At 49.4% G+C, this 19404-nt stretch overlaps 1 protein-coding gene and 1 non-coding gene across 8 annotated transcripts in view; one reads left to right on the forward strand and one right to left on the reverse strand.

Moving 5' to 3' along the window:
* Positions 1-19404, reverse strand: part of ZC3H7B (zinc finger CCCH-type containing 7B) — a 56628-nt gene that overhangs the window by 36752 nt on the left and 472 nt on the right. Inside the window, exon 1 of one of the 7 annotated variants that reach the window (XM_027540684.1) lies at positions 2621-2800. The exons of 5 other annotated variants lie outside the window; for them this stretch is intronic. The gene's annotated coding sequence lies outside the window, so the exon portion shown is untranslated. Of the gene's footprint in view, positions 1-2620; positions 2801-19404 lie in introns of those variants that run through there. One more of the 7 variants, XM_027540678.1, reaches the window with a different exon arrangement.
* Positions 11364-11436, forward strand: TRNAG-UCC. The gene has a single exon. It is a non-coding gene; the product is annotated as a tRNA-Gly (tRNA).

Genomic DNA, 19404 nt, shown 5'->3' on the forward strand with positions numbered 1-19404 from the left:
CTCGGTGTCCCTGTCTGTGATACAAGCGCTCATCATCCTTACACCCATGCCCCACATCAGGGCTCCAGCCAGAAGGCCTGGGGGGTTTCCCGCCTCCAGGCTTTTCCCTTTGCCGTTCCTTCCGCCTATGCTGCCATGCTCCTCCATCCGCCTTGTTAATGAAACTCCATCCATCTTTTCAAGCCCGGTTCCTCCATGGAGCTGCTCCTACTCTCTCCAACAGCACTATCACACACTCAGTTATCCCATTTCCTGGGAGCCTGGGGTCAGACCCAACCCTTGCCCTGGAAGACAGGCTCATTGGGTGGAAAGACAACAGGGCAGCCCAGCACTGGCCAAGAAGCTGGGGGAGAGTGGGGGATGGGAGGGAAGAAGGACCATGCCAGCCTGGACCACCAGCAGCCCAGGGCGTGGCCAGAGTGTCTACCCCCAAAGCTGCCATGCCCATGGCCACCACACTCATGGTCTCCTCATCCGTCCCTCCCCACCACCTGGGGTGTTGCCTGCCCCCACTTCCTCAATGCCATCACAGGGGTCTTTCAAACCACAGATCAGACCCCGTCCTCCTCAGCCAAGAGCCTCTCTTGACCTTTGCTGGTCAATTTCCCCACACCAGCGCACACTTCGTGGGAACACGTGCCCTGTTGCTCCCCCACTGCGACCCCCCGGGCCCCATTCAGCCCACGGTCTTCTCAGAAAACCCCGGGGGTCACAGACGCGTTTCTGCATCAGCTCTCTAGGTCCTGAGGTCTGAACAGACTTAACAGAAACAAATGCTGCCTGTAACCATCCTAGCGGTAATTCCTGACAAATCTGAACCTCATGCCAGGGAATAAACATTCTCTTTATTCTCTGCCCCAGGCAATATGAAGGCTCCGCTGCTGGTGGGCATTAATGCGTTTCTCTGACCACCAAACTCCCAAGGCAGCAGCGCAGCCACGCACGTGGGCTATGCAGAGGGGTTCCGATCCCCTCTGAGTGGCAGTTTCCTGCTGTGTAAATCGGAGATTACAACTAGTGCCCACCAACAGGATTAATACACAGAAGGCACCCCTGGTACACAGGGCCTGGTACACAGCAGACAATAAATGACGGTTCTTATCAGAGTTCCTATGCTGAATATTCAAGTCAACACTTGCAGTATGTCCATTACATGCAGATGAGAAGAGGAGCCTTAGAAGAGCCCCCAGCCACCCGCAATCCGCTGGAGAAACGCCACCCCATTGTGGGCCTACTGAGGATTCAGCAATGATCAAAGGTGATAAAGTCTCCCCTTGTTTATAGAGCACATGTTCTGGGGGAGCAGGGATACCACATTTAGATTTAGGGGACTTTGGTGGTCCAGTGGCTAAGACTTCTAACACGGGGGGCCTGGTTCAATCCCTGGTCAGGGAACTAGACCCCACATGCTACAGTGAAGATCAAAGATCCTGCGTGCCGTATGCAATGAAAGACTCGGTGTACCCAAATACATTAATAAATAAGTATTTTTTAAAAATCAAAGGAACAAATAGATTTAAATCATAATAATGAAGGAGAAAATAAGGAGATAGAGTGACAGGGTGCTATAATTATATAGGGGACTCAGGAACAGAGACCTCAATGACCAGAGGGTACACGTCATTGTGAATGTTTGGGGGAAAGGAACAGTGGGTGCAAAGGTCCTGAGGTAGAAATTGGTTGGCGTATTTGAGGAGGAGCAGGGAGGCCAGTGTGGATGGCCTGGGGTGGGTACTGGGGAGCATGGTGAGTAGGAAGGCTCTGCCCTACATGAAAACGTGTTGTCATTAAACAAATAAGATTTACTTAAGTTTCACTACGACCCCATCAGGCAGGAAAATAGTGCTTCCAAGAGGCTAGGGAAGTTGTTCATGACCATGTAGGGATGGTGGGACCTGGATGAAAAGGCCTGGAGAGATGGGCCTCAGACAGCCACCTTAACAAATGCCAGGTGAGCAAAGACAGGCCCCCCCCCCCCAGCCCCAGGAGGCACCGAACGCCCCACATGCCTCCCCTTTCCTCAGTTTCCCTCCCCTGGGAAGAATATTTTTACCGGTGGTTGTTATGAATTAAATGTTTGTGTCCCCGGCCAAATGCATATGTTGAAGCCCTAAGTGTGACTGACGGTACTTGGAGACACAGCCTCTGAGGAAGGAATTCAGGTTTCATGTGGTCACAAGCAGAGGGTTCTGATCCAGTGTTCTGTTCTGGCAGACTGTCTAGACGAATATAGATTTTGGTACTGAGAAGTGGGGTGCTGCTATAACAAACACTAAACACACGGAAGCGGCTTTGGAGCTGGATGATGAGTAGAGACTGAAAAGGTTTTGAGGTGCACGCTACCAAAACCCCCTAGACTGCCATGGAAGCACTGCTGGTAAAAATGTGTGTGTGCTCAGTCGCGTCCGACTCTTTACAACCCCGTGGACTGCAGCCTGCCAGGCTCCTCTGTCCATGGGATTCTCCACGCAAGAATACTGGAGTGGGTTGCCATGCCCTCTTCCAGGGGATCTTCCCGACCCAGGGATCAAACCCTAGTCTCCTGCCTCTCCATTGGTAAAAACATGGACACGAAAGGCAATTCTGGTAAGAACTCAGATGAAAATGAAGGATAGGTTACCTGAAACTGAAGGAAAGGTGATCCTTGTTAAAAAGTGACAAAGTACTTGGCTGAACTGTGTTCTTGTGTTTGGTGGAGGGTAGACTTTGCAAGTGATGAAACTGGGTATTTAGCAGAGGAGTACAGAGGCAGCGGGTCTAAGCCAAATCTAGAAGTGTTGGCACGGGTCCTCCTTATTGCTTATGCTAAAATGCAGAGAAGAGAGATAAATGGAAGGAGGGATTGTTTAACAAAAGGAACCAGAACTATCCATATCTATAGCCAGAATGTATCCATATTGCAAAAAAAATGAGGAGTGTTCTGAAAAGCACACCAGAACAACTGTTTGGTGTGTGGCTGAACAACTGTTGGGTAAGGAGATTAGTACGGCTCAAACCAGCCATCAGCAGAAATCAGAAACAGAGATGGGATTATAGCAGCAGAAATGATGCCAGTCTGAACTGAAGGGGACAGAGAAAACTGAATGGCAGAATGAAGGCAGGCTGTCATTAAGAAGAATGAAATAACTTCATCTGCAGCAACATGGATGGATCTAGAGATTGTCATACTGAGTAGAGTCAGTCAGACAGGGAAGGAGAACCATTGTATGGCACCTTTATATGTAGAATCTAAAAAGAAATGATACAGAATGAACTTACAAAACAAAAAGAGACTCACAGACTTAGAAAACAAACGTATGGCTGCCAGATAGTTAGGGACTTCGGGAAGGTCATATACACACTGCTATATTTAAAATGGATCACCCACAAGGACCTACTGTAGAGCACACGGAACTCTGCTCAATGTCAGGTGCCAGCCTGGATGGGAGCGGGGTTTGGGGGAGAATGGATACATGTGTGTGTGGTTGAGTGGTTTCACTGTTCACCAGAAACTACCACAACCCTGTTCATAGGCTACACCCCAATACAAATAAAAAGCTTAAAGTCTGGGGGGAAAGAGATCATGTTTCTTCTCGAGCTTAAAAGAAAAAATAAAGAGTGAAGAGAAGGCTGGAGGACTTCTGAAATTCTACAGGACAAGACAACAGAGCTATGTGGCTACATACATGCTCTATTCTTCAAGAAAAAGGAAATATAACCCTAAGGTGATTCAGGGATCATCAGGGCCACCTGCTCCATTTCAAAGGGTGGGGCCACTGCTTCCTTTTCTACAAGCCCAGAGTCTTGGGGGCGGCAAAGTGCTGGCAGAACTGTGGGGGTGATGCTGCGCCCCAGGGGCCCAGGAAGGAGGAACATCAAACCAAAGAAGATGCTTCTCAAGCCTTAAAATCAAATGGAATTTGCCCCCCTGGGCTTTGTACATACTCGGAAACTGTGACCTCTTTCTTCTTTCCCGTGAATCCCTTTGAGAAGGAGAATGTGTCCCATGCCCATCCCACCACTGTGCTTTGAAAGCTTGTGACTTGCCTGGTTTCACAGGTTCACAGCCGGAGAGGAATTCTACTTCAGGATGAATCATCCCTCTTGTCTCAACCATATCTGATTCAGATGAGACTCTGGACTTGACAGTTGATGCAGGAACGAGTTGATAATTTGGGGGTTAATGTGATGAAATGAATCCATTTTGCATGTGATGAGACCATGAATTTTGGGGAAGTGGGAAGAGTAGAATCTACGGACTGAATGTTTGTGTTCCCCGCAAACCACATGTTGGCAGCCCTAACCACAAATGCGACTGTTAGGAAATAGGGCCTCGAAGGAGGTGATTAAGGTTAAATGAGACTATAAGGGTAGGCTCCTGGTCTGATAGGACTGATTCCTTTATTAGAAGAGACACCACACAGTTCTCCCTCCCTCTCCCTACAGGCAGGCATCACCAAGAAAAGGCCAGACGAGGCCAGTGAGAAGGCAGCTAGCCGTCTGTAAGAAGGAAGAGAGTGCTCAGTAGAAACCAAATCTGCCAGCACCTTGATCTGGGTCATCTATGCTCCAGAACTGTGAGAAAATAAATGTCTGCTGTTTAAGCCACCCAGGCTATAAGACTTTGTTACAGCAGCCACAGCGGACGAAGACAGTGGTTAAAAGATCACTGGTTCTCAGCCAAAGAGGGAGTGAGCTCCTCCAGGGTGAGGGTCAGGCACGGCTTGGAGAGGGCACTTGGTGAAAGAGCAAGGAGCATGTAAGCCAAATAAACCTTGTTTCCCTCTAAAGAAAAAAGTCCAGGGAGAAAACCAAGGCCCCAATCTCCCCAGAATCCCACCACCAGACTGGGCGGTCCCCTCCCCCCAGCTCCGGGTCCAGATTCTGGTAATTTAGGAATTCTAAGTGGGACCTGACTCAAATGAGCTCGTCTCAGAAATACAGCTGTGAATTAAAAGAGCCAACAGAAAACGATTCCGTCAATATGTCAGCATGGTATGTGACCTCATACCCAGGGGCATGCTGGTTCAAATCCAAGATCTGGCTCCCTATTAACTGCATATGAGCTGCTTAATTTCTCAGTGTCTGACTTCCCTCGCCTCTAAAACAGGAATAGTAGCTACTGTCAGGGGTTGTTGTGAAAGTTCAATGACATGTTTGACACAAGATATGCATTCTGAAGGAGATCAGCTCTGGGATTTCTTTGGAAGGAATGATGCTAAAGCTGAAACTCCAGTACTTTGGCCACCTCATTGGAAGAGTTGACTCATCGGAAAAGACTCTGATGCTGGGAGGGATTGGGGGCAGGAGGAAAAGGGGACGACAAAGGATGAGATGGCTGGATGGCATCACTGACTCGATGGACATGAGTCTGAGTGAACTCCAGGAGTTGGTGATGGACAGGGAGGCCTGGCATGCTGCGATTCATGGGGTCTCAAAGAGTCAGACACGACTGAGCGACTGAACTGAACTGAACTGAACTGATTTTTATTCTATAATTATTATGATTACTTAAAAAGAGGAGCAAAGAACATAAAACAGGAAATTCACAGGAAACACACTGCAACTACAGAGTCACGACTAGAGAAAAGCCCTTGCAGCAACAAAGACCCAGCACAATAAAAAATAAATAAAATTATTATGATAATTAAAAAAATAAGACGGGCAAAGAATATAAACAGGAAATTCACAGGAACATAACTCATTAAGAAAAGATACTCAGAGGACTTCCCTAGTGCTTCAGTGGTTAAGAATCCACCTGCCAATGCAGAGAACACAAGTACTATCCCTGGTCTGAGAAGATCCCACATGCTCCGGGGCAACTAAGCCCATGCACCATAATTATTGAGCCCTATAGCCCTGCGCTCCACGACAAGAGAAGCCACTGCAGTGAGAAGCCTGTTCTCTGCAACTAGAGAAAGCTCACACACTGCAGTGAAGACTCAGCACAGCCAAAATAAATAAATATAATTTAAAGAAAAAAAAAACGCATTAAAACAACAAGATAACTCTTTTCACCTATGAGGCTAATGAAAGAAGAGAGCCTGGTCAATGAGGTGAAGGAAAGAGCAGTCTCCAACACCGTAACACACTCAGCCTGTGAACTGGTGAGGTCTCTGTGAAGCAACACCTACCAAAATGAGCAAGCTGCCTACCCAGCAGCCAGCATCACTTCCTCTGTCTGCACACAGCCGGGCAGGTGAACCTGCACTGGGCTAAACCGATCATAATGGTTCTTTTCCTTACCAGTGATTGGCTTGGGCAAGGGCATGTGACATCATCCTGGCCAATAGGAAGGAGGGGACATCAGCCAAGGGGCTTCTGGAAAAGATTTCCTTCACACTTAAAATGGGACTGTACCTAGAGGGGTCGGATAGGGAGGGAAATGGCGGGGTGGGGGGTTCAAAAAGGAGGGGATATATGTATACCTATGGCTGATTCATGTTGAGATTTGACAGAAAACAACAAAATTCTGTACAGCAATTAACCTTCAAGAAAAATTTTTAAAAAACCTTAAAAATAATAAATAAAATGGGGGTGCAGTGATTATCCCTTTTTCTGGTACTGTATAACTAGAAGCAACCTTAATGTCCATCAGTAAAGAACTGGTTTAATCAAACTACTACCTTATGGAATACAACCAGCTATTTAATGTATAGGTGCTGTCATGGCAATGCCTCTGTACATGGTTGAGGAAGGAAAAAAAGAAACAGATTTCAGAACATTTGGGTTTGTATGATTACATCTGTGTGTAATGTGTGTTTATATAAAGAAGGCGTTTGAGAGAATATTCTCCAGTTTCACTGGTTCTTTCTGGGAACTAGGATCTGCCAAGAGGCAAGAGCACACAGACCACGTTCCCTTCTGCTTTAAATGCCTCAGCAGGGTTTGGACATTTTGCAGGGAGAAAGTATTTGCCTTGTAATCTAAAATACAAAATGAGATGACTGACTTGACGCCAACAGCAGGACAGGGGCCAAATGGGAACCAGGAGCCTGATTTTAAACCCAGTGCTCTGGGACTGCCAAAGCATCCGTGGACTGTCCTTCCTAAGAAAAAGACCAAACCATTGACCTGGGAGCCACGAAGGAAACCTGATGTTTTTCCCACTTTGGAGAAGGGTTTGAAGATGACAGAATTTTAGAGACTCAGATCTTCCTCAGACCAGGCAGGGACTATGCTAGGTTCTCCAAAATCTCAACGTCTGGCCCATGTTTGACATAGAGCAAGTGTTCAGGAAATGGTGGTTTGGATGAAAAAGAAATGGATGAATGAGTATCAATTCATTCAATCCAAGCATTACATAGATAAGAATGAATGAGTGTTGAATAAATGAATGAAAAAACTGATACCAAGATACACAATCAGGTAATAATATTTCCTCAGTGATTATGATGTTCCAGGGACTGTCATGATCCCTATACACATAATACCTTTCTTTTTTTTTTAATATTTATTTTTAATTGGAGGATAATTGCTTTACAATATTGTGTTGGTTTCTGCCATCTATCAGCATGAATCAGTCTTAAGTATACATATGTCCCCTCCCTTTTGAGCCTCCCTCTCACCCTCCCTTGTAGCTTAGTCGGTAAAGAATCTGCCTGCAGTGCAGGAGACCTGGGTTCAATCCCTGGGTTGGGAAGATCTCCTGGAGAAGGAAATGGCAACCCACTCCAGTATCCTTGCCTGGAAAATCTCATGAACAGAGGAGCCTGGTGGGTTGCAGTCCATGGAGTCACAAAGAGTCGGCATGACTAAGCGACTAACACTTACTTACCCACCTCCCACCCCACATAATACCTTTCTTAAGACTTGCATAATCCTATGACATCGGGACTACTATCATTCCCAATTTGTGGAGAAGCAGAGGGCACAGAGAAGTTAAGTGACTTACCCAAGGTCACACAGCTGGAACTAGGCAGAGCTGGGATTCAAACCCTAGCAGCCTGGCCCTCAAGCCCACGCACATGGCCGTTACCTTTAGTGTTACCCGTTAAGCAAAGAGACCTAGCCCCAGGAACCTCCATCTGTCATCGCACTCAAGTCTTCCTCACCCCTCAAAATAATTCCCTCCTCAGATCCCGAATCCCCTTCTGGCGAGCACAAACTTGATTCCCTCTCTTGGTCACATTCTGTGAAAGAGTTGTCTATTCTGTCTCCACATCTACACTTCCCACTCCACTCCCCAACTCACGACAAGCCCACGCTCACTCCACTGAGGGTGCTTGCCAAGGATCCTCCTCGTCCCAGGGACCTCCTACCTGCTGAGTCCAGGAGGGGCCAGTTTTTCACTGGCCTTTTCTGGGACTGCTGGCTGCATCTGTGGGTCCTTGTCCTCGTCCGCCCAGGTCTTCAGCTTCAGGGACAGTGCTCTTGGTCTCCTCACTCCACCTGCTCCCCCTAGATGAGCTCTTGCATTTCATGATCTCATGAGTCATGTCGATGACTCACAAATCTATTCCTCCCACCAGGCTCACCCCCTCCCCAATATTTCAGATTCGCATCTTTTACCTTGTGGGAAATGCTACCCAGATGCCCAATACCCAGGCTGCTTATGACTTCTGTGCCTTTCCTAATCCCGAACCCTCTACCTGGAATGCCCTCCCCCTCCCCAGCCACACCTCCAGCCAACTCCTACTCATCCTTTAAGACCCAACATGGATGCCTCCGTGTTCAGAAAGTCCTCCTTGGTACCCATTCCAGTTGAGCTGAGTGTTCTTTCCGACTCAATACATTCCAGACTTAACTCAGCAGCTTCTCCCCTAATCCTGCTCCTCCTCCATCATTCTCCAACTCTAGTTATAGATCCAACCATCATCCTTCTCTCAGTCAATCTCCAATTCCAGCTTTACCTCTGAAACGCTTGTCCACGCTTCTCCCACCACCTCCACAAGCAGGCCTTCCATCACCTCTGACCATTGTGCTCCCTGCAATCTGCTGCCATTTGCTGGTCAGGGATCTCTGTCTAATTCACATATCAGCATCACTCCCTTGCTCAAAACCCTTCCAGATGCGTGCACACACCCACATGGATGTAGGTTTAAAAAAATGTGAGGACTTCCCTGGTGATCCAGTGGCTAGGATTCGACCCTCCCAATGCAGGGGGCCCAGGTTCAATCCCTGGTCAGGGAACTAGATCCCACAGGCCACAACTAAGAGTCTACATGTCACAGTGAAGTTCCTGAGCACCGAGCACCGTACAACTAAGACCCAGCGCAGCCAAATAAATAATAAATCAATTAAAAAAAAAAAGGTGAAAAGTGAATAAGCTCTGTGGTCCAGTAATGTACCAATGTCATTTTTCTGATTTTGATATTGGCTATATATCACCATCAAGGGAAGCAGAGTAAAGGGAACCCTTTGTTACCATTTTCGCGACTTCCTGTGAATAAAAAGTTAAAAACAAACAAAACCTTCCATGACACCCACTACCAGGAGGACAAAGGCCAGGCTGTTCATCCAGGGCACACAGAGCCCGTGGCCCGGTCTGGAATGTGACATTCCAGCAACTTTGGACCACGCAGCTTCCTGTTCAAGCTGCCGGCTCTTTCTAGAATAACCCTGATTAACGCCTGTTTCTTAAAGCTCAGCTGAGGTGGCTTTTCTACCAGGAAGGCTGTCTGCCCCAAAGTCCACCCTAGCACAGCTCCCCAAGCTCACAAGCACGGCAGTGATCCTAGTTAACTGAAAGTATGTGTTCATATTCCCATTCTCTCCCTAAACTAGGTGCTCCTTGAACGAAGAAGCTGTATCTGCTTTATCTCTCAGCAGCACAGAAAAATACACTCAGAGTAAGTACAGTCTCATGAAAGCTGGAATAAAAGTGAAGATGCAGAGTTCACTCACCATTTATTGAGCACTTTCTCTTACCGGATATTATTCTGAGTTGTTTGTTCAGTTGCTAAGTCTTGTCTGACTCTTGGGAAACCCCGTGGGCTGGAGCCAGCCAGGCTCCTCTGTCCATGGGATTTCCCAGGCAAGAACACCGGAGTGGGTTGCCATTTCCTTCTCCATGGACTCTTCCCAACCCAGGGATTGAACCTGCATCTCCTGTACTGGCAGGGGGATTCTTTACCACTGAGCCACCAGGGAAGCCCTGGTGAGCTTTAACTATAATGCTATACTAAGATACTATCCAATAAAATAAATTAATTTTAAAAAGATACTATATACCAAGAGAGTAAGATACTATATACCAATAGAGTAAGATACTATATATAACATACTATAAGACACTATATATAACATTAAGTATACCGCTTAATCCTTATAACACTCCTTAGGAAGGTACCACTATCACCCTCATTTTACAGATGAGGAAACCAAGGCACAAAGAGATGAAGTGACCTGCCAGGGTTAGCTACTAAGTGACGAAACTGGGCTTTGAACTCTGGCAGTGGGTTCTGGGGCTCAGATAGTGTCACCTCCCAACTCAAAAGTGCTCCCCCACCCCCACAGGCTGCCTTCAGCCTGGACCTGCACTCCTCGTCCCCCCACAACCCCCGGCACTCACCGCCCCACCACAGTGTGCAGACAGGTTCCACACCACACGAACACTATCTGAGCTTACGTCATCTCCATGCCTGGCACTTCTCCCGACTCACCAGGCCCTCGACGGCTACCCAGAGAGACCGGGAAGGCTTTAATTCCATGGTCTCTGACCTCACTCGTCAGCTCGCCGGGTCTGCATTTATCCCTTCCCCTCATCCTCCTCCATCCCCCATCTGTCCAATGGACAACCCTCTGCTCCAGGGAAGTCATTTCTGGAGGTCACCTGCTGGGTTTCCAGCCACTTCTAAGGCAGGAGTTTTGAACCTGGGTCCCAAGGAGAGAACTCAGGGGTCTGTGACCTTTTTTCAGGGGTCTGGGAAAACACAACTTTTTTCACAAACTTCTACCTCATACTGACCATTCCCCTCCAATTAGGAACACAGGAAAAACACCCCAAGAGCGCCAGGCACAGAAATCACAGCTTTTTCCCTGTCACATTTCAGCTGCTGCAGACACAACAAAATCTTGGTTCACGCTCACCCCAACTTTGAAATTTTGGTAGTTACATAGACTCACTGCTAGTTCTTATTTTTTAGTGCAATGATTTAAAAGAGACCCAAACTGTAGTTCAAGAGCATTGATTTCCTTGGTAATCCTGTGTGTTTTTACCATATGCATCTAGAAAGAGTATTCTGAGAAGGCATTCATGGATGCCCCAGGCTGCCTGACAGGTCTGCAGTACAGAGGGGCTTGAGAAGCCCTGCTCTCAGGATCAGGTTATTTATCCCCACAGTAATCTCAAAAATAGGTGCTCTTATCCCCACTTTCCACCCAAAAGCTAGGCCTATAAAAGTAAAGTCTTTTTATTAAAAAAATAAAGAGATTTGAGGACTTCCCTGGTGGTCCAGTGGTTAAGACTCTGTACTTCCAATGCAGGGGGTGCAGGTTCGATCCTTGGCCAGGGAACTAAGATCCCACATGCAGCGTGGAGCGGCCAAAAAACAAAAAATGAGGCTTGGAGTGCTCTGTGACTTGTCCAAGGCCACACTGCTCCCAGGGAAGCGGGTTGCAGGTATGTTCAGGAATGGACATGCAATGGATACCCACAGGCCTCAGCAACCTGTAATTTGTTTCTTTTAATTGGCCACCTTGAACAGAAACCAAGGTTCAAGAAACTTGCCCCAGGCCTCCTCCGGCGCCCCACCATAAGCCAAAGTAAAAGCAAGCATCAGCAGCAAGGCCTAATCCCCACCCTCCCGCAGCACCCTGGCTCCAAAGGGCTTTGATTCAATACTTTCTTCACCTTGTCTTTCTCCTTCCCAGCAACCTAAGGGCCCAATTGCACAGAAGGGTTCAAACCTACATCTCTCTCCAGGGGACCAACGCTCTGCTCCTGCTTCTCCATCAAGACCCACCTGCTATGCTGCTCAAGTGAGACATTTGAACAATAACTCTTTTGTTTTATTTTTTTTTTAATAGAAAAGTAACAGAAGCTTACTCTTGGGAGTTATGGGCATGCACACATTAAAAAAAAAAAAAAACCAGAACTCAACCAGGGTCCCAGAGCTCCGATTGACTGCTTACTATTCTTTTTTTTATTTTTTTGAGCAATTTGAAGTCACTGCTCCTGTTCATGGGAGAAGAAATCCTTGTGGTCCTAACACCTGAGCACCAAGAGTTTCATGAGCTGCTCTGCCTGCATCATGGGCTGAAGAGAGGCCAGAGCAGTGCAAAGGGCCCCGAGCTGGGTTCCCATCATAGCCCTGACTCATGCTAGCTTTCATGGCATCAGTCTGAGCCTCTGTTTTGTCCTTTATAGGATGGACCTAATGATATCCACCTTGCAAGACTAATGATGACACCTGTGTGCTCAGTCGTGTCCGACTCCTAGAGCCTATGGACTGAGCCTACCAGGCTCCTCTGTCCATGGGATTCTCCAGGCAAGAATACTGGAGTGGGTTGCCATTTCCTCCTCCAGGGGATCTTCCCAACCCACAGATGGAACTCGCATCTCCTGCATTGGCAGGCGGGTTCTTTACCGCCGAGCCACCAGGGAAGCCCTGCTTTCTGTCTAGGCCACTCTTTCTGGGCAAGGGCTCTTCTGGACCACTCTGCTACTACTGTTCATTTACTCAACAAACAACCACAGAACACCTTTGTGTGCAGTGGGCTCTACCGGAGCCGAGGGAATGAGATTAATGAAGTCCCTGGCCTTGGGGAGCTTGTGGTTCAGGCGTGGAAAAACAAATAAAAAGGTCAGTGTTAAATGCACAAGACAAGCAGAGATATAGATAAGAGCTACACAGAGACTAAAATAGGGAACGTGGCAGGGAATGACGGGGGTGGGGCGGCTGGGAGCTTAGGGAAGGCCTGTCCTGAGAGGTGGCATTTAAGAGACAAGGAGCCAGTCACGGGGACACGGGAGGTGGGTAAGGGCGCACCTGGCACCGGGTGCAGCTTGGGGAATGGCCCTGAGGTGGGAATAAGCTTAGAATGTTCAAGGAAGAGACAGAAGGCCAGTTGAGGCTGCAGGACTGGAACGAGAGCAGGTCAAGCAGGAAGCAAAAGGGGCAGGGGACAGGCTGGAGCTGGTCAGAGAGCTACACGCAGGTCACTCTGTGCGAGAGCCAGCTCTGTGCTCCACGTGTGCTGGGAAACCACCAGAAGGTTTTCAGCAGAGGACTGACAATCTCATCTATTTTTTAAAATATTTATTATTATTATTATTTTATATATTGGCTGTGTGGCATGCAGGATCTTAGTTCCCTGACCAGGGATCGAACCCATGCCCCCTGCAGTGGAAGTGCAAGTCTTAACTATTGGGCCATGAGGGAAGTCCTGACAGGGTCTCCTTTAAATTTTGAGAAGACCCCTTGGCTGCTGCCTTGGGAGTGGGTCCTAAGAGGCAAAGGTAGAAGGTTAGGAGGCTGCCTGCTGTTGTGGTCAAGGCCCAGATCAAGGCGGGCAGTGGAGAAGATTCAGGAACATTCTGGAGGTTATTCAGTATTCATGGCCATCACACTGGGTGGTCTTTATAACTTTCAAAGTTCCTTCATTTAAGTTTCAGAGCCAACCTGAGGCAGATGGGACTGAATCAGCAAGGCCATTTCACAGACCAGAAGACCGAGGCCAAGACTGAGGAGGTGCTGGTGCCCCGCTCACACAGCTAGTGTGTGCTGGAGCGGGGAACGAAAGCCAGGACTTTGGACCCCTCTGCCTGCAGAGGGACAGGGTTTGACACGGAATGCTCCAGAGCTTAGAGGAGCCTCTGAAAAGGGTCACAGTCTCGACCTTTGCCTGCAGCCCTCAGGGAAGTGCTCGATAGACACTTGCTGGCTGACCCCAGCTCTCGGTCTCAGGGTATCTGACACCCGGTTGGTCCCCTCTCTGAGTCACACTGTGGACAGAGCAGGAAGAATTGGAGGGTGGGTGGGTCGCCCCTTGGTTTCTTTTGACTAACAGAGATTTCTCTTATCATGAAGGATTATCATGAGGATGAATGAGAGACTAGACACACATGTTAGATAACTAAGGTTTCCAGGCAGGTAAGAAAAGAGCTCAAGGGACTTTACTGGTGGTCCAGTGGTTGAGAGTCCACTGTGCAATGCAAGGGACACAGGTTCAATCCCTGGTTAGGGAACTAAGATCCCATGTACTGCGGGACAACCAAGACCGCACGCTCAGGAGCCTGTGTGCCACAACTAGAGAGTCCTCGTGCCGCAAGGAAAGATTCCACATGACACAATGAAGATCTTGCAACTAAAACCCCATACAGCCACATCGATAAATAAATATTTTGAAAAGAAAAAGCAAAGAGCTCCCTGGAAACTGAAACAGCTTGACAGCATCTCTCTGGCAGGGCAGCTAAGACCTCCGACTCGGGCTCGGGCTCCCCCTGACCCTCCTGCTCTACCTCAGTCGTATGATCTGGGAACCTTAGTCTTCTCTTCTGCAAAATGGGGCTGCTAGCAGGTTTGGTAACAGAAGGCACACAGAAAGCACAAGTACAGTGTGGGCACACAGCTGCGTCCAGCTGTGGTGGTTGCTGGCGCTGTAGCCGCTGTGCCCATCAAGCTTGAATCTCAGGCTTTGATCCGGAGCTCAGGAAATGCTGCTGAACTGAAGTCACCTCTAGACAGCTCCTGGATGCAGAAAGGCTGCCTCCCCTTCCCTCTGGGCCTCCAAGGCCTGATGGTGAAATGGCGTTAACACACCTGCAGAAGCCATCAGGGCACTTGCAAAGAAACAGACTTACTAGGAGAAATAAATAAGGTGGGAAGGAGCCCCATAGCTGGTGTTGACAGAGAAAAGGAAAACGATCCCGTTTTCTATGGACCATTAAATGTGATGAAAGGAGCTGGCTTCCGTGGAGGCTCCAGGGAGTTGACACATAGCCGTCACTTCATCAACCCCAGCTGAAGCTGCAGTCAGACTTCCTCAGAGGACACCTCCACCCTCTGCTGTCTCAACTGTACCACCACCGGCCCCACGAGTCTCCTGCCTCCCTCCTGCCTAGCCTCACCTGGTCCCCAAGTGGGCCAACTCAAGAGCCAGACTGCCCCGGTTTGCCCTCCAGCTCTGCCACTTACAGGATGACATTTAACCTTTCTGTGCCACAATTTCTCCATCTGTAAAATGGGGATAATTGTAGCACCCACCTGTATATGGCTATCATAAAGATTCAATAAGCTTATCCAGGAGAAAGCACTCATAACAGCTGGCCACTAGCTAATCGCTGGATTGGTGTTTGTGAAGTTACTAAAAAATTTTAAACTCCCCTGCTGCTGCTGCTAAGTCGCTTCAGTCGTGTCCGACTCTGTGCGACCCCATAGACAGCAGCCCACCAGGCTCCCCCGTCCCTGGGATTCTCCAGGCAAGAACACTGGAGTGGGTTGCCATTTCCTTCTCCAATGCGTGAAAGTGAAAAGTGAAAGGGAAGTCGCTCAGTCGTTTCTGACCCTCAGCGACCCCATGGACTGCAGCCTTCCAGGCTCCTCCGTCCATGGGATTTTCCAAGCAAGAGTGCTGGAGTGGGGTGCCATTGCCTTCTGCATAAACTCCCCTAGTTCCTCTCATAAAGAAAGCTGAGCACTGAAGAATTGATGCTTTCGAACTATGGTGCTAGAGAAGACTCTTGAGAGTCCCTTGGACAGCAAGGAGATCAAACAAGTCCATCCTAAAGGAAATCAGTCCTGAATATTCATGGGAAGGACTGATGCTGAAGCTCCAATACTTTGGCCACCTAATGTGAAGAGTCAACTCACTGGAGAAGACCCTGACGCTGGGAAAGACTGAGGGCAGGGGGAGAAGGGGGCGACAGAGGACGAGATGGTTGGATGGCATCACCGACTCAATGGACATGAGTTTGAGCAAACTCCAGGAGATGGTGAAGGACGGGGAAGCCTGGCATGCTGCAGTCCATGGGGTTGCAAAGAGTCAGACACAACTGGGCCACTGAACAACAAAGTTCCTCTCATATGAGTCTCCTGTCCCAATCCCCTGGCACTGGGCTTCTCCTAGAGGTTACCATAAAACATCAACTCTCAGAGTTCCTTTTCAGAAAAGGAAACTTGGGTCCAGAGAACCCAAGGGACCACGGTAGCAGAGCCTGACTTGAACCTGAACTCACACCTGCCACCCGCACTGTGGACTGTACCAGACAACCTGCCCGGTCTGACTTTACACAGCCCTGCCTTTGTCCAGCTCAGCTCCTCTCCTTAGAATGCCCTTTCTCAACCCATCTTTCCAACACGTTATTCTTTTTTTTCCTTTCCAATGTTTTAAGTGGCACTTCTTGGAAGACCTTCCAACCCCCAGGGCAAAATAAATCTTCTTCCTCTACACTGGGACATTATTCAATTTGACAAGACAATAGTTGATCGTGTCTTCCTGGCACTTCCACGGGGGCCTGGGACACAGAGGGTGAATCAGAACCAGTTTCTGTCCTTGGGAGACTCAGGTTAATCATCCGTATCCTTCTCCTTTCCAAGCACAAGCTCCTCGGCAGTATCAAATCAGGCTCTGGCAGGCACTGGGAACTGAGCTCGGATCTCATGCTCGGGACCCAGTCTCCTTCCACCACCAGTCTGCCTTCTAAAATCAGGCTTCCAATAGCTGCCTGAGAGGACTTGCACTGGGCCAGCCCCATAAGACCATGGGACACAAGGCTAGTTCAGTGAAACTCTGGCCCTGGGGAGCCTACCGACCTTTCAGCCTGGGTCCTCACCCCTAGAGCGTTTGCCAGTTCAGACTGTCTGGGTCCCTGTTGTTGCTCTCCATATTTGGGATGGAGGTGGTCCAATTCTGACACCATGTAGCCCACTCAACTGTCACACAGGACTGGCTTCAAATCCAGCCAGGTGACCCTGGGTGACCAGCCAAGGTCCTGTGTTCCTGTGTTCCTCAGTTTCTTCATCTGTGAAATGGAGATAATAGTGCCTACCCCTCACGGAGCCGCTGGAAGAATCAGAGAAAATGTACACCAACGTCGCGGCGCAGAAGCAGTGGTGAGGAGCCCAGAATTCCCTACTTTTTCTCCACCCCAGCCACACCTCCTCATCCTTTCAAGCTCAAGATCCACCTGCTGGAGGAAACCTTCCCTAACTTTTCCAGGTTACCCTGAGAGCTCTCTCTTCTCTCCGCTCTCACCGCCTGGACCCCAGTATTGATCATCTTCTTGTTCTCTCATTGCTTCACTAGAGTTAACTTTTCTCTTTCCAGCCAGCCTTTAAGTGGCAAACTCAACCCAAGCCGACTCCACAGCATCACACTGTACACCATAAGAGGCTCTTGAAGACTAATTTGCTAAGGTAGGCAGGGCTCTGGGAGAGGGTGAAGATTTGCAGGCAGAAAACAAAGCAGGAATCCTAACTCTGTTGTGTGACTTTCCAGGAAGACCTTCAACTCTCTAAGCTTCAGATCTCTCATCTGGAAAATTAAGATTGAAAAATGTCGAGCTGACATGGTTGCTATGGAGGACAGATGAGAGAACATATGTGGAAACCCTTTTGTTATAAACTAAAAAGTGCTATTTAAGGGATTATTATGTTTGGATTCTCAAATCCAAACCTACTGATGCCTCAACTGTCCTATACTTAAGATTCAAGAGCCCAGATCATCCCACAGAGCTTCTTAGCCCCATATAGTCCACCAAAACCCACATTCTTTATTGTTCATCCTAAACAAAAAGCCAGCAGTCATTCACAGTATCCATGGAACCTCATCCCAGTACGAACGTGCATGCATGTTCAGTCGTGTCCGACTCTTTGTGACCCTGTGGATTGCAGCCCGCCAGGCTCCTCTGTCCATGGGCTTCTCCAGGCGAGAATACTGGGGTGGGTTGCCATGCCCTCCTCCAGATCTTTCTGATCCAGGGATTGAACCCAAGACTCCTGCATTGCAGGCAGATTCTTTACTGCTGAGACACTGGGGAAGCCGTCATCCCAGCTCAGGGATCACAGAAGTTTTCTCCCATCCTCAGATCTCAACCCTTCTGGAACATGTTTCTTCTTCCCAGCTTAAGGAAGCCCACACCTCAAACCTGCTCTAATTGTGATCTGCTGGGCATCATTTCTAGCTTGCAGTCCAATTTCCAAGGGAAGTAAAAATGGGGAAAGACAACCAAGGTGGGTATGCTTGTATTTGCAGAGAGAGGAAGAGGAAGATTTGGTAACAGAATGAAAGATTCTGCTGGAATTTTGTGTCCAACAGTTGCTAAACATACTATAATTATCCCATTTGTGTGAGGATTCAAGGATCTGCATTCTGCTATTTTCATGGAACTTGATGAACTGCAAGCTCTGAGGGAAAATGCTAAGAAGTTGGGGTTCAAAGTCTTGTACCCAGGACCAAAGTCCCAGTAAGCAGCCCCAGGAAAATGAAATCCCTGACAAAGCTGCTGGGGGCCCCCAGTCCCCTACTCTGGGCTCAGACCCCTTCTCCAGCCCCTACTTTTCCCCACAGATGGCATGTAGGCATCACACCCATCAGAGTCCATCAGAGTGAATCCTGATTTTTTTTTCTCCTGGGAATACTGCTTTGTCTCTGTTAAAGACCCCCAAATCAGGCACCTATAAACGTCCTAGTCGGTCAGATTTTAGGGGGAAATCAGGGAAAGAAAGGGGCAGGCCGGGAAGGGTCCTGAGGCCCGCGGAGGGTAGTAGAGGGGTCCGAGGCCGCCGTTGTGGGTGGCTCTCGGGGACCCATATTCAGGGGGCGCCCCGCAGGCACTGGAGCTGTCCCCCGCAGCCCCTGAGCGCACCTGGTCAGACGACGGAATTCTCGCAGGCCTAGGAGTCCTGGGACCGATCCCACGACCGGAAATTCCCCCCACCCAGACCGCGCCCCCCTTTCCTGCCGCCCTCTCCCCGCGGCCGGGCCGCAGGCCCCGGATCCCCGGGCTCGCGTGGCCGCCGCAGCCCGCAGGGGCGGCCCGTTGGCGGCCGCTGTCCTCCGCCCGCGCTGCGGTCCCTCCAACTCCCGGCGCTGCGGGGCCAAGGCGCACACAAAAGGAAGGGGAGCGCTGCCAGCGACGCCCCCGCCAATCGCCAATCCCCTCGAACCCCATCGCGGGGACCCGCAAAGGCTCCGCGCACCCCAAAGCTCCGGACGCCCAAGAGAGAGCCCCCATGCAAGAAATTCCGAGACACCTCCCGGGGGCTTGCAGAGGCGGCCAAATCACCCAGCGGCAGGTGCCCCCGGCCGCACAATAACTTTGAAACTTTGGGGCTGGGCGCGGGGGCCGGGAGGGGGAGCCCCAAAAAGAAGGAAAGGGGGATTGCGGAGGGGGAGGAAGCTGTGTCTTTATTTTTGCAACATGCACTCTCCAGGCGTCCCCAGCGCAGCTCCGGCCGGGCCAGGGGTCCCCGCGCCTCCGCCCGGCCCGGCGCGGCCCCCGGGTACCCCGAGCCCTTCCCGCGCCGGCCGCCCGTCCGC

Source organism: Bos indicus x Bos taurus, chromosome 5 (genome assembly GCF_003369695.1).
Source record: "Bos indicus x Bos taurus breed Angus x Brahman F1 hybrid chromosome 5, Bos_hybrid_MaternalHap_v2.0, whole genome shotgun sequence".
NCBI classification, from domain to species: Eukaryota; Metazoa; Chordata; class Mammalia; order Artiodactyla; family Bovidae; genus Bos; species Bos indicus x Bos taurus.